The following is a 12,408-nucleotide window of genomic DNA, read 5'->3' as shown; positions in this document are numbered from 1 at the left end:
ATTCAGAGGTGGAATTGAGATGATAAGTAATTAAACTATTATTTTCCAGACTGCAATACTTTAATACTTCAGAAAATGAGGTCAAAGTTGGTTTTTATTTCAGGCAAATTCCAACTAAATCAAAGCAGATTGTTCAAAAAGAAAGCCTACAAATTTAGGCCCCTACTGATGTGTTGGTACATAAATATGAGTACGTCACTTTCCAGATCAGAGTTTCAGTGAAAAAAAAAATTAAACTAATGTGACAGGGTCGGGCCAGATGGCTACAGGAGAGTGATTTTTTTTTTTGAAGCAAAAAAGAATTTTATTTGTGTAACACTTACAAAAAATCACCCAAAAGAATAAAGCAAAACTATGCAACAAAACAAAAGCAAACACAAGGTATAACACAGCAGTCTTCAGGAGGCAGAAGTGTTCAGGCTAGCCTGGGCCCAGAGCGGTGGGGCTTCCTCGACACTCATGGTCTTCCACCCCCTCGAGTTACTTAGTGCCACGCCCAGTGTCACCGATTATTCCTCTCCTGAGAGTGCCCAACAAGATGGGCATGGCTGCTGGGTGGGCGGTTTGGGGGTGGGGGGACGTACACCCACGTGTGATAGGACCTCTCCTAGGTGACAGTGATGATGTTATCCACAGTGGCAACGGCTGGGGATGGGGTCTCTTGCTCTTCCCCTCAATCAAAAGGTCAGACGGAGGGAACCGGATGGGGTCACTGAGCAGAGAACCTTGGACAGTGCCCACCGCTCCTCGAAGGCGTCAAGGGAGTCGGTGGACGCCGCCCAGAGGAACTCTGCCCGGATACGTGAATATACTGAGGATCGGAAAACGGCCCTACAATCGCAGGACGCTTCATTAGCCAACCTCCCCTCTCTGGTTTTATAAATGGTTATTTTAGCTAGGGCTAGGAGGAGGTTAACCAGGAGATCTTGCAATTTTGTGGGGCCACGGATGGGGAGTGTGTAGATAAAAAGATGAGGGGAAAAGTGTAGCCAAAAGCGTAATAAAATATTCGTGAGGAGCCGGAAAAGGGGCTGCAGCCTGGCACACTCTAAATATACGTGTGCCAGGGTTTGCCTCATGTTGCAAAAAGGGCAAATATCCGGGATGGGGGTGAACCGCGTCAAAAATATGCCCGTGCTCACAGCTCCGTGAAGGAGCCGGCAACTAATGTCCCTGACGGACCTCGGGACCAAGGTGGAATACAGGCTGGCCCACCGGGGTTGCTCACCCTCCAAAGGTGGCAGGAGGTCCCGCCACTTTGTAAGGGGTGGGACACCAGGGTGTGGGCGTGAAGGGTGTGAAGCGTGAGTGTGTATAGATATTTCCATGTCGCGATTTGGAAGCTGACCGGCTGCAGTTCATCTATGGGGTAGGGGCCCAATTGAAAGGTCCGGCGGGCCTGGGGTAGAGGGTGGACGGGGTGCACCCTCGCCCAGGGCTCGGTTGAGATAAGCCCGAGCAGCGGGCGTCAAGGCGTCCTTCACCTCCTGAAGTATGTGCTGGGGGGTACGAGGTCTGGAGAGCCCCATGCGCCGAGCGAGCATCAGGGGATCCAGCCAGTCTCCCTGGTCGTAGTCCAGGAGGTCTCTGACTCTCGTGACTTCCGCCAGGACCAAACTCTGGCGCACCGAGTGGGACTCCGCCACCTGCACACAGAGCTGGGGGTTGTGTAGCAGGGGCTCCGTGAGGAGAACTGCTTCCACGGTGACCGCCATGGACCTGGTCATTGACAATAGTTTCCAGGTCCGGAGGAGGTCCTGGTAGAAGACCGGCAGCCCGTACAGGAGAGTGATAGAAGGCAGATATATTAGCCCCAGGTTAAGTAGGTCCCTTTTCCCTGGGTAAGGTAACAGGGAAGGTTCCAGAACAATCAGGAACCTTCTGGAAAAAATTAAGACAGACAGGCTGATTAGAACACCTGCAGCCAATCAAAGAAGCTGCTAGAATCAATTAAGGCAGGCTAATCAGGGCACCTGGGTTTAAAAAGGGCTCACTTCAGTTTGTGGTGCGTGTGTGAGGAGCTGGAAGCAAGAGGCACTAGGAGCTGAGAGTGAGAACGCATACTGTTGGAGGACTGAGGAGTACAAGCATTATCAGGCACCAGGAGGCAGGTCCTATGGTGAGGATAAAGAAGGTGTTGGGAGGAGGCCATGGGGAAGTAGCCCAGGGAGTCGCAGCTGATGCACAGCTGTTCCAGAAGGCACTCTAGACAGCTGCATTCCTCAGGGCCCTGAGCTGGAACCCAGAGTAGAGCATGGGCCCGGGTTCCCCCCAAACCTCCCAACTCCTGATCAGACACAGGAGGAGTTGACCTGGATTGCGGGTTCACGACAATGGCCAAACTGAGGGCTGCCGTGAATCTCTGAGGCGAGCAAATCTGCCAATAAGCACAAGACCCATCAAGGTAGAGGAGGAACTTTGTCACACTAAGTAGCAACTATTTTATTCATATTTTGGCAAAAGTGAATCCAGTAAATAATCCTCCTCTGAACCATTCAGTTCTTCATCCCTAGCTTCATTTCTGCCCCACCCTATCGTCTGTTGTATAAATTTAGATGGAATATATGGCTAAAAGTGATACCATGACCCAGTCACTGTCCAACATTAAACAGTTTTAAACAAGGCTTGGGGTTTGGTATACAGAGATCTCAGTCTGCTCAGTACCATGGCAAACACACCATTAAAAATCCTTTCAATCTTTTTAGTAAAGATATAGAAGAGAAGGAAAAACATTTGAAATGTAAAGTATTAAGTAAGGCTGGCTTTCATTTTAACAGTGTCATGGTGCCTGGTATGTGGCTCACAACTGAGAGGCCAATCTCAGGTCAGACTGTCAGAAAACAGGGCAGACACCTCAAACTGGTGGTATATGCTATAATTAGATTTCACCAAGTAACAAATGTGTGCTCCTGGATTACTATATCAGTCTCAGCAGGGAACACAGGCAGTCCCCTTAGGCACAGCAGCCAAACTTGCCACCCAGGCAAGCTGGACTTAATGATGAAAGGTTATTAAAATCAGTATTCACCACACAGTTGGTTCTTCCAGCCCCAAAGGGCCAGTCACTTACCCCATGTCAAGGTACATTTCAGATCTCACCAAAGACGGCTGAAGTCAGTTTCTCTAGTAAACTAACAAAAGATTTATTAGCTAAGAAAGGAAGTGAGAGTTATTGAGAGATTAAGCAGATAAAATACATTACAGGTGAATCAGAGTTTATAGTCCCAATGCCGAGATGTAATAATGTCTGCTAGTTTTCCATAAGTCCCTCAGGATTTCCCAAAATGGCTTTGAGGACCTCTGTCCAATTGCTTACTGTTTTGCCTGTTAGTCCAAACAGTTCAGAGATGCAGGGTTCTCCCCAGGGGGCATTTTTATAGGTAAAAATAGTCTGGTGAATGCTGCTAGCACAGCATGGGTCTCACAATAAAACAAGTTAGTTAACTGCAAAGAGAATTTTTTTTTATTTAATCCAGTTTGCTTAAATTGAACTGCCTGTGAAACTCCATTGGAGGTAACAACATGTGTGCATATTATTTCTATTAAAGAAATATGGACTTTATATGAATTTGTATTGCCTAGGAGAGGGCTAGACAATACAGGACATACATTTCTGGGGGGAAATCTAAGACTGGGAGTGTGGCTGGGTCACCCTGCATGCAGTATAACCAAGGCAGATAACAGCCACGGTGTGGCTGGCTGCAGCACAAACATAGACACACTGGAAACTGTTTGTGAGCAATCCAGACCGGAGGCTGCAGAAGCAAGGAAGTGTAAGGACACCCCAGGTTAGAGGACATGGATGACACAGCTACTCATTAGTCTGGATTGTGCCCTGGGCATGTCACAGGTGGTGATGTCCTCTGCCTCTCTCTCTCTCTCTGTCTGGCCCGGTTTGGTCAGGATATCTTCAAGATTGGGATGAAGAAAATGTGGGGTCCCAAGAGACAATAGGTGTGGCAACCAGGACGGTGAAACTTGCTCCAGTAAACAATTTTTTCCCCAAAGGAGAACCCAAAAGGGAGTGATCAGTTGAACAGCACATCACCTCATTATTTTGTCTGCTAATTAGGCCTAATATCCAGCATACCAATTTTGACTGATTTCTGGTTCCACACTTTTCTTGTGTACTGTATCTTAACACAGTGCTTGAGTGATATCATATAGGCCTTTTTGTTTGTACTAATTCAGTCTGTCTGTCTCCCTTTTGCACGTTCTCCATCAAAATTGATACTGGTTATTGTGACATTTCATAAACTTTCACACACTTTTTACAGTTGAGCCCACAATTAGGGTAATTTTGTAGGCCTAATTATCACAACACTTCTTCCTTAATTTGGCTATTCAAGAAATTCAGTGCTTCATCATAATCATGAGATGCTTTTTTTTTTTAGCATCCTTCACAAGATATAGTTTGTCCAGGGAAAAGAATGAAACAAAGATTCATAATGAAGAAAATTTTTCTTGCAGCACTAGAATTTTTTTATTCAGCCTGCGGATTGGGGAGGAATGGAGTGTGTCTAGATATATCTAAAAAATATGGATTTGGTTATCATTTTAATAAAACTCTTTTTAAAATCTCCACGTTATTAACGTCCTCTCTCATGATCAAAAGTTTCAATGCCAGTGATTGGTGCATGCAGGTGCATAGGTGGTTTGTTACCACCTTTCTGTTCCCTCTTTCCCAGTCCAAAAGGTTGCTGTGATTTAAACAGTAGCTGTTTTGCCAGTCAAGACTGGAGCTGCTGTGGCCCCAGCCCCTCCTGAGCCTGACATGCACCCTTCCTGTCCTTCCACCTGCCCTAGAGCTTAAGAACATAAGAATGTCCATACTGGGTCAGACCAATGGTCCATCTAGCCGGGTATTCTGTCTTCTGACAGTGGCCAGTGCCAGATGCTTCAATGAGAATTAATAGAACAGGGCAATTATAGAGTGATCCTTCTCCCGTCATCCAGCTTTTGGCAGTTGGACCTTCCTCTGAACTAGAGAAATCCTGAAGAGTTGCTATAAGGTAGTTTTAAATCTCCTTTGAGTTGCTGTAGCAGTGCAAAGGGAACTTAGAAAGGACTTAGGACTTGCTCTCAAGGTTTATATTAAAGGTTCAAGACAGAAGATAAATTCTTATATAGGAATCTCTTGGCATTTTGGATATATTGTAGATTTTAAAAAAATATGGGGGAATCAGAGATCAAAGCAATCATAGAGAAGCTCTTATGATCTTGCTCATTTCATTATCATGGTTGGAGAGACCTCCGTCCACACATGACTTGGAAGCTCTTGCCAACCATGCTGCTGTCACATAAGATAAATCTTGCTGGTGCTAATGAAACTGTCAAGAGCAGAAGACCCAATGGTGGTAATTTTCTTTTCTTGTTGTCATCCCTATCTGGTGTGTTAATGCAGAGAGGATAAATGTATCATTTTCTTTTTACTGCAAATAAAAATGTAAATTAACTCACATAAATTCAGGATAATTGTGACTATCTGCCAATATTTAAAAAAAGGCCAAAAGCTAACTTTTCTTGGTCATTAATTAAACCATTGTAGTATGTTTAAGTACCTTTGGGAAACTGGGAAAATAGTAGAGAGCAAGATCGGAAAGAAAAGATGTCGAAATAGTTGTAAGCATACAGCATGGAAAGCATGCAGAAGATCACCAGAAATTACTCAGTGCATTTGCAAAGGGTATAAAGGCAACTGGCCAGAGAAGAACTCACACCAAGGTTGATTAGGTACTTGGCACTGTTAAAAGACCCACTCTTTTCATTCAGCATATATCTGTGGCTACACTTAGGATAGTCTTGTGGCTAAGATATATGGAATATATATATAAGTGGAATGCCATAGACCTGGGTTCCTTTCCCAGCTCTGCCTGAAGTTTTGTGGACCATGGGCAAGTTATTTTATTTCTTTGACCTTCCATTCCCCACCTGTAAAACAGAGGAAATGCTTCCCTATCCAACAATGGCTTTATGAGGATAAATTCATCACTGTTTACAGGGCATTCAGTTACTATGGTGGTGCAAGTAGATCATCAGAAAAGGTTTTTTTTGTGGTCTATTTTAAAAAACTTGGCTTTTCAAAATTGTCAACATTATCAATATTTTTTGTTTTTCATTCAATTTTCTGTGATAATTCACAGAATCATTTTTAAACAATTTACAATAAAATGTGTTTTCTTACTAGGTTTTGGTAAACAAAAATTTAAAAGCTATTTCAATTAAAACATTGGTTAAAAAAATCACAAACAATGGAAAATGGGTCCATCTCAAGTTTGCAAAATACAAACAACTTTGAAATTTTGAAATTTTTCTTAAAATCATTTCTTGGTTTATTTTGACCAACTACAGAAATATTATAAAATCACAATCAATGATACTTTAAACTTTGAATGATTTCATGCAATTATTTTTTGCTATAGACCAGATTCTGCCCTCTGTTACATCTGTGCAAGCCAATTGATTCTATCCAATAGAATTTGGTCCAAATTATTTCAATTTCCAAACGATTAACACCATAGAAAGCTGACAGCTAATAGCATGACGAAAGAAATTGTAACCTGGATACTACATGAGGGCTGTTTTTGTTACATGCTTTTATTTGAAAAAACAACCCTCAAATCACTCCATTCTGGTTCATTTATCAACAAACTCCTTCAAACAGATGTCAGAATCAGATTTAAGAAGCAGCACATCTACAATGTCAAACATGCGAGAATTAAATTAAATTCCTTTTAATCTATTTTTCTAATGCTGCTATTTCTACTCATATCTTTCTTCTGTGCTTTCAGAGGACCTGTGCTTCTAAAAGCAGTAGTCAGATTTCATCAATAACATTCCCGATTCCTGTGGCTTTAAAGGAATTAGCTGTTTTTAGTCACTGGCAGAAATAAAGGGTAGCTCTTCAAATTGCATCAAATTTTTGGCTCTTACTGCCTTGATAACCTAGAATCACTCCTTTAGTTCACTAGCTGAGCTACTGCTCAGGGGCATGGAAAACAAACGTTTTTGAAAAGTAGGTTAAAAGGTGACTTGATCATGATCAATAACTACGTCCTAGGCAGGGAGACGATATCCTATTCCACAGGCTTTTTTAATCTAGCAAACAAAGGCTAGATGTCTGGAAGTTGAAGCCAGGGAATTTCAAGTTGGAAATAAGTTAATATTTTAAACTTATGAGGGTGAGGGTGATTAGCTATTGGAATGGATTACCAAGGGACGTGGCAAATTCTCCATTACGTGGAGTCTTTAAATCAGGATCGGACGTCACCGGGCAAAATTCCACAGCCTCTGATGCAGGAGGGCAGACTATGTGAGTATAATGATCCCTCTTGCCTTAGATCTATGAAATGAGCTCCATCTCTGAACATGTTTTATGGTCAAATGTGCTAATCTTTTGGGAAGTGGGGGAAAAAGGCTCCAATTATAAACACATTGAGTCACAGCTGGATTCTCTCGTCAGGAAGAAACACTGAGAGGGCAGGCTGTGGAGTGTGAGGGTCTGTGAGAATATCTTGTTCCAGCCCCACAGATCTTGCTCCTATATTCTATCCACTGGTGGCTTCTTCCTGTCTGGGAGCAGTGCTCACTTAGAAGCCAGGCTCTACATCAGGGCTGCACAAACCCCCTCTTTCTGGAGGGCATGGGCATCAGGGAGGGGAAGTCCTAAATGCTGTGAGGAGCAGAATTAATTTCCTTTGTGTGGCTAATGGAGCATGCCAAAAAGGGTGGCTGGTTCCTGCCTCTGCTCCTGACTCAGCATAGCCCCCTCCATGTAAACCACTTAGAGCTCCAGCTATGGTGGTGGTTATGCAGAGAGATTCTGTAGGCTTGGTGGGAGGGGGAGGGATGGTATGGAGGGTCCATGCTCCTTGTTCCATGACTTTCAGCCCCCTTGGCCCCATTTTGCCCTTTTCCTTCCCTATTTTTGTACTTTGCCTGTTCAGACTGTAAGCTCTTCAGGGCACATATCTTCCATTCCCACCTGTAAAGCTCCTAGCACTCTCAGGTAATCATAATAAGTGACAGAGGAGGAGGAGAAAGGCCTGTGTGTATTGGTTGATCATAGGATGACTATGAGCTGCCAATTTGATGTGGCCATGAAAAGGACTAGGATGCACTGGGTGAGGTATTTCCAGTAGAGATAGGGAAGTGTTATTGCAGTCATACAAGGCACTGGTGAGAACTCATCTGGAATACTGTGTACAATTCTGGTCTCCCATGTTTAAGAAAGATGAATTCAAACTGGAACAGGTGCAGAGAAGAGCTACTAAGCTACTAGAGTGATCAGAGGAATGGAAAACCTACCTTATGAGAGGTATCGAGAAGCTTAGCTTGTTTAGCCTAACCAAATGAAGGCTCAGGGGAGATATGATTGCTCTCTATAATTACATTAGAGGGATAAATGCCATGGAGGGAGAGGAGTTATTTAAGGTATGTGCCAATATTGCCACAAGAACACATGGATATAGACTGGCCATCAACAAGTTTAGGCTTAAAATTAGACAAAGATTTCTAACCATAAGAGGAGTGAAGTTCTGGAATAGCCTTCCAATGGGACCAGTGAGGGCAAAAAACCCCTGACTTCAAGACTGCACTTGATAAGTTTATGGAGGTGATGGTATGATGAGACAGCCTACAATGGCATGTGGCTCATCTGTGATTGCTAGTAGCAAAAACCTCCAACAGCCAGAGATGGGGCACTAGATGGGCAGGGCACAGAGTTACCATATTGAAGTGTCCCAAGTGCCTGGCCAGTGGGTCTTGCCGACATCTCAGGGTTCAACTGACTATTTTATTTTGGGTTGGGAAGGAATTTCCCCATAGGTCAGATTGGTGGAGACCCTGGGTTTTTTTTTTTTTTTGCCTTTCTCTACAGCGTGCAACATGGGTCAATTGCTGGTTTAAACTGTAAATGGTGGTTTAGAATAAATGGTGGATTCTCTGTAACTTGAAGTCTTTAAATCATGACCTGAGGGCTTCAGTAACTCAGCCAGAGGTTATGGGTCTATTACAGGAGAGGGAGGGTTTGTGGCTTGCAATGTGCAGGAGGTCAGACTGGCTCCTTCTGCTGTCTATGAATCTATAATTTTCCCGTTCCTTTGCTCCCCTCTGCCCTGCTCAGCTGAGGAAAGCAGGTGGCCCTTTGAGATTAATATGATGGTTTGATGCCTTCCTGTTGTGCATGTTTCTATTAAAAATACACACACGAGGTAATTACCAGCTGCTCTGCAATTCTACCTGAATTACAAGAAGGCAGTTATCTTATAGGACAGTTGGCAAGTAATGGTGCTTATGAGAAATGTGATAGATTTCCTCAGTGTTGTCAAGGCTTGCAAAGAAAACATTTATCAGCGTGTCTTCTTTTCTGCCTTTTCTTCATGAATTACATTTAAAAATAATAAGGGGAGTAGGACAGAGGACTGATAGTAACTCTTAATTGGTGCTCTCTCGTAGACATCCCAACAGCCTGTTATATACATGCTGGAGTTATTGTTCAAACCTACTCTCATCCCAGACTCTTCTAAATCACTAATAGTTCTAATTGATACAGTTCCTTCCATGTGAAGATCTGTCCCTGCTTTGCAAACATTCATTCATTTCACAACTGTCCTGTGAGGTAGATAAGTGTAATTAGCTATTTTTATACATATTATAATTTACAGAAGGGGAAACTGAGCTGTTAAATGATTCAACTAAGGTCACAGAGCAAATATGTGACTCAGCCAGAAAGGAAAACCTGACTTCCTACTTTACCCAACAGACAACACTGCCTCTTAATGAGCAATCTGCCCTTAAACCCAAATTTCCTTGATACCGTGGTCAGTGAAAGCTTACTGCTCAGCTGAGTATAGTTTTCAGCTCTATGATGGCAGAGAACAGAGGCAGAGGCTATCTGTGTGTGGTGCATAGAAACAGGCTGATTTCATAACATACACGTGTAGAACTGCTGTAGCACAATTGACTTACACTTGATGGTTCCTTTGCTGAAGCTTGTGAAGAGCAGCTGTCTCCTCCGCAGCTGGAAAAGTTGAACCTGCGTGGGCAAAAGTCTGACAGAAATCACTCCTGGTGTTCACATTAGACAAGTAGTCAAATCAGTTTAAATTTTCCAATACTGGTACTGTTACAAAGGTTTGCTAAGCACAAGTTGTCCCATTGCACTGAAGTCTAACTAAAGATCAAAGTGCATTGGACGTTCTCTTGTAATAACCTGGAGCACTGGAATAGAGACATAGGACAGCTGAGACAGAGATAGAATGAACATTTCCCCATATGCGCCAGAGTGAGTCAATTAATCTAAGGGAGGGGAAAGGGTTGGATAGGAGGAGAAGAAGCATAGCTAATGCTGAAGAAGCCCGCCCTGTGCCTAATAGATTAGAAAGCAGTATCCCCTGAGGTGGATTGATCACTGCTTAATATGATGCTCCTGTTGTATACCGTAGAAGGTATGTAGGTTCAAAAGGGCATGAATAGTCAGAGAGAAGGAATATTGATTCCCAAATGCAGCTTCGATGTATACACGTAGTACCTAAACAACAGGGGATTCTGCAAAATCAAGCTTCTTTTTGGAAGTAATCTTTACATCAATCCCAAATACTTATTTATGTAAGACTAAAGAGTAGTCTTCTTCATCTAAATTATAGTCTTTTCCAAGAGCATTTTAGTAAAAATTAGCCTTTCTTGGGACAGAAATTCCTTGTGTCTGAGTTCCTGGGGAAGTAGAATTACATAACCTGTATAACTAATCATGTGCTGCTTAGCATGCACCGGTCTGTTTACACTGATATTAAATCAAACCAATAAAAGCAGACTAAGATTTATGTTAAGTCCATATATTAATTTTTAAATGTGTTTTTCATGCAGTAGGTCATAATAAGGAGGCGAGGGAGCCCTTTCATTCAAACAGAGCCCCTTTTACTAAATGACAAAAGTACAATGAAGCTTTATTTTGTACACAGTCCTTTTATACACACCGAATCCCGAAACACCTTGTGGAGTTGCAAAGATGGCAATAACAGAGGGAGAGCGAAATGAAGAGCCACAGGGAAGGTGGGAAGGTTCTTTCAGGAGAGATTTAAAAAATAGATGGAAGGTGAATGAGGCAGAGAGATTCAAGAAGGCTGTCCAGATAGCAGAAGCAGAGGAGGAAAAAGTAGTGTGTAGAGACAGATGAGGTCAGTGGAGGAGAGGGGAAAGAGATCACTGGTGGTGTATTTTAAAAAAAACAAAAACAAAAAAACAAAAGGATGGTCATTTTGAACTGGATTTGAACTGAATTCAGGAGTCAATAGAATATTTTGAGGAAGATATGATGTGGATTTTTGTATGTATAATGAAACAAGCAGCATCATTCAGCATGTACTGAAACCTGGAGAGCTGGGGGATGTGGGGTGCCCATAGAAAAGAGCACAGCAATAGTCTCATAACACAGTGATGGGCACCCACTAAATGCTTGACAGGTTTCAGAGTAGCAGCCATGTTAGTCTGTATCCGCAAAAAGAGAAGGAGGACTTGTGGAACCTTAGAGACTAACAAATTTATTTGAGCATAAGCTTTTGTGAGCTACAGCTCACTTCATTGGATGCTGTAGCTCACGAAAGCTTTTGCTCAAATAAATTTGTTAGTCTCTAAGATGCCACAAGTCCTCCTTTCTTTTCACTAAATGCTTGTAATTTTAACAACCATAAGAACAGTAAAGGTAAGAGGAGATGAAAGTATGGATGAGGGTTCAAAACTGGAGTCACCAAGGCAGTGGTGTACAGAGGCAATGCAGTTGTGCCAACAGATGTGTGAGGAAAAGAAAATTATGGTTCAAGAAGGACATCATGGTTACAGACAACGCTGGCAAATGAGAGACTGGATTCAAGGAGAGGAATAGTATAGAGTTGTTTTTTTAAGATGGTCCTCTTATCAAAGGGAAGAACTCCTGTCTTTGAGACATTTAGTTGAACCAAGCTGAGAAGAAGCCACAAAGGTACTTGGTCAAGGGATAGAGAGTGGGTGCCCAGGGAGGAGTCTTCAAAGGTGTCAGATGATAGATACTGTAAAGTAACAGCTAACATAGAAGTCAGCAAGGTAGTGATGGTAGATGAAAAGTGGGCTAGGAAGTAGCCCATCTTGACCTTCCTGGAAGAGTGGTTTGGCACAAGAGATATCATGACCCTAGACAGAGAAAGAAAAGCCTAATAGGAGCAGAACCATGATGGGAGAGAATCAAAAATGCCTGTGCAGATATGTTTCAGAGTAGCAGCCGTGTTAATCTGTATTTGCAAAAAGAAAAGGAGGACTTGTGGCACCTTAGAGACTAACCAATTTATTTGAGCATAAGCTTTCGTGAGCTACAGCTCACTTCATTGGATGCATAAAGTGGAAAGTACAGTGAGATTTTATATATACACACAGACC

Source organism: Lepidochelys kempii, chromosome 7, assembly GCF_965140265.1.
Source record: "Lepidochelys kempii isolate rLepKem1 chromosome 7, rLepKem1.hap2, whole genome shotgun sequence".
NCBI lineage: Eukaryota > Metazoa > Chordata > Testudines > Cheloniidae > Lepidochelys > Lepidochelys kempii.
The sequence above is the reverse complement of the archived record's forward strand: the minus strand, read 5'-3'. Positions refer to the sequence as shown.